Source organism: Psammomys obesus, unplaced genomic scaffold, assembly GCF_907164565.1.
Source record: "Psammomys obesus unplaced genomic scaffold, mPsaObe1.curated_primary_1811, whole genome shotgun sequence".
Lineage (NCBI taxonomy): Eukaryota > Metazoa > Chordata > Mammalia > Rodentia > Muridae > Psammomys > Psammomys obesus.
In genome coordinates this window covers 1,530,974-1,534,519 of record NW_026591086.1, presented here as the reverse complement: position 1 = coordinate 1,534,519, position 3,546 = coordinate 1,530,974, and positions in this window count along the sequence as shown.

The following is a 3,546-nucleotide window of genomic DNA, read 5'->3' as shown; positions in this document are numbered from 1 at the left end:
TCTTCTGTCTGGTTCCTATTTCTCAGTGGACGGTGTTAATGTCATCATTCTAGATGCTGCCGCGAAGCTTCCCGAGAGTGCGGGCCTGTGTTTCTCACTCAAAGGGAGCTAAAGTGTTCACCAGTGCCTTTGGCCACCTGTCAGAAGCGTGGGCTGTAGGAAAAGTTACTGATTTTGAGGTTTTTAGAATAGCATGTAAGGGCTGGGACATAACTCCTGTGGCAGAACACTTGCCTAATAGGCACAAGGCCCTCGGTTAGGTCCCCAGCCCCAGGAGGGAACAAACTAAAAGCCCTTGTAATGACCAAGTTTGTCAAGTGTGGTTCACCTGCAAGCCCAGGCAGATGGTGTAGTGATCTGAGGACAGGTTCCTCTGTCACCACAACAAAGCCGGTTGGCAAGGGCTGGGAAGGGCTGGCGGTCCTGTGTTGCTCATGGAGGGTAGCAGCAAAGATAGCATCATCTGCTGCCTAGCCTGCCAGTGCCATTTGCCCCACCGGCCACCCCTAGTCATTTGTTTTGGTTTTTTCTTTTCACATTTCTATATTCAAGTCTCAAGACAAATGATAAAAGATCAGTTTTATGTCGGTGGTTTTATTTTTATTTATAACATGGCTGATCGGCTACCCTGTCAGGACGGCCCCTGGCTACCTGTGTATCTGAAAGCCATTGTTTCGGGAGGACTGTGAAGAGGCTCTAGGCAGACATGCTGACCTGTTTTCCCACTGTAACAAGACATCTGAGACCAATTACTTTATCAAGAAAAGAGGTTTATTTTACAGGTTAGGAGGATGAAAACCCATGAAGCCTCCAGCCTTAGCCTCTGGAGGGCCTCATGGGAAATGACACTACAGTGGGGGGGAGGACATGCAGCAGAGAGATGTGTAACAGGAAGCAAGAGGGAGTGGGAGCCCAGGCTTACCAAGGCCTACCCTGTAGCTCGGGTTGGCCTGGAAGTCTGTGTAGCCTTGATCCCCCTGCCTCAGCCTTCTGATGCAAGAGTTGCAGGCATGAGCCACTCCACTACTGTCCTCAGGGCTTGGTCTCGGGAGAACTCGGAAAGACCAGTACTGGCTCCCCACTCGGAGGACAGTGCCTCCAACACCTGATCACCTTGCACTGGGCCTTAGCCGCCACACTGCCATCCTGTGGAGCAAGAGCCCAGCATAGGATCCTCTGGGGGACACTCACGCCAGAGACATGTACAGCATACAGTGTGCCCCCTATTCAGCCTGCTGGGTATGCTGGCTTCATCACTGAGGTACAGCATTGCATGGAAGCACACATTTTGTAATGTGACTGCTGGGGACCACTGGGGCATGGAGACTTACTTAACTGGTCATTTGAGGCTCAGCCTTGAACAAATACCACCCTGTTGAAACCAGCCAAAGTAATGTTACATGGTTCTTAAACTTCTGCTCTCAAGAAACCCAAAGGTCTTAATGTTCGTTCTTTCTGGAAGCCATGATTCTTACCATTAACCCCAGCATTTGGGAAGTAGAAGCAGAAGGATCAGGAGTCCAAGGTCATTCTCAGTTATGGAGGTCAGTTTGGTCTACATAAGATCCTGTCTCTAACACAAAAAAGACCCTGGGGGCTGGACGTATGGCTCAGCAGTTAAGAGCATGTGAGTGCTCTTCCAGAGGTCCTGAGTTCCAAGTCCTAGCAACCACATGGTGGCTCACAACATCTATAATGGAATCTGATTCCCCATTCTGATGTGCATGAAGATAGAGCGCTCATGTACATAAAATACGTGAATGAATAGATCTTTAAAAAGGGACCGACCCTAACCCTCTGAAACAGTGATTTTTTTTTTCCCCTTGGCAGATAAAACAAGGTGCCAAGCTCCCCTTAAATTTCAGATCACCAATTTTGTTCATATCCAAATATTTAGCATGGAACATTTCTGTAACGTCATTTACCTGAAATTCATTTAGTTGGGCATTCTATGTATCTGACGCAACTACCATTTTTTTTCTCCCCACATTATTTTGTTGCTGGGAACTGAACTATATGCTGGACAAGCCCTTAGGCTACCACCGAGAGACGGCTCCGGCCTGCTTTTATGGCATCTCTTCTGGTGTATCTGCTTGGTTCCTTCCACCCCGTGTGTGCTGCCTTTTTCAGATGCCCATCTGGAGCCAGCTCTACTACAGCTAGAGGAGCCTGCTCTCCCATCTTTCAGGAGCCTCTGGTTATCTACTCCTCAGATTCCCTGCTGAGTCATTTTCCAGGCTCTGCGGTTAGAGGGAAGTGAGCTCTGAGGCTGTGTGGTTCAGTGTATTATCTGGAACCAAGACTTCTGACCAAATAGGTGTGGCATGGTGCCTAATGAGTTCCTGGGTGGCATGGATGCTGTTGGTCAGAGGATCAGTTTGAAGACCATTGCCCAAGCTGTAATTAGTATATCTACAAATGATCTAGTGACACTGGCTCATTTGAGGACCACATGCAGAACAGGATTCTTACAACCCTGTGTTTCACTTTAGTGTATAGAGAGGGAGGATGTGTACACACTGACTCATCAAGGGCCCGTGGGCAGGCTCAAAATGAAACGCTGCTCTAACTACTTTTAAAATGGGTTTTCTAGATAGGGTCCCACTGTAGAACAGGCTGGCTTCAGACTCCCAGAGATCCATTTGCCTCTGCTTCCTGGGTGCTCATTTGTCTTCCAGTACCCAAGGAATTCCGCTACGGACTTGGGCACAGGAAATGACCCACAGGATAACCTGGTTATGGAAGCCATCCAGAGCCATCCCTAGGCATATGATAACAAGGTAGGTTTCTCCCAGAGGCTCCTTCAGTGAGTGTGAGGATACCCCAGGCCCTTTGCTCTTAATCTTGACCCCCCAACTGGCTCTGGGGGGTAAGAGTGGTCATGTGGGAAGGCATAAAGGCAGGGGAACTATTGATGTTGTTGAGGAGCCAGAGGACCTGTCTTGCAGTACTGAAGCCCCAGTACCCAAACCAGGTTGCCCAACCTCAGTTACATGTCCAGCACTCAGCAGGCTTTCAGAGCTTCTTTGACATCATTCTGAGTTATTCCCATCATACAGGAGGGCAAGCTTCCTCAATTTCCAGAGAGAACCAGCCCCTCTCATTTAGCAGGAAAAGTAACGGCTCCACAGGACAAGGAAGCAAATGCTGGTTAGTGAGGCCCTGCTCCCTACTAACTGCGCTTTCATTAGCCATTTATGGTTTTATAAGGGAATCTCTTGAGCCGTGGAATCCACCGACCCAGAAAACTTAAAACATGGTGCACAAGCTTTGGCTCTGCCCCGGAGAGATAAATGTAGACCTCTAGGAAGATGACAGCCCTGGCCTCAAGTGGAATACACACGTCTGGCTTGGTTAATAAAACATGAAATGCAGCTCCCTTATCGCTAAGCAGGAAGAAGTGTTCCAATGCTTGAGCAGAGTTCTGGGTATGGCTTAGAGAAGGGTTTGAGGGTGACAGGATACAGGAAGAGGGCCACCACAAATGGCTTGAAAATGCAGCATAGTGCTGTTCACCCTGCCTCCAGAAGGCCGTGAGAGCACATG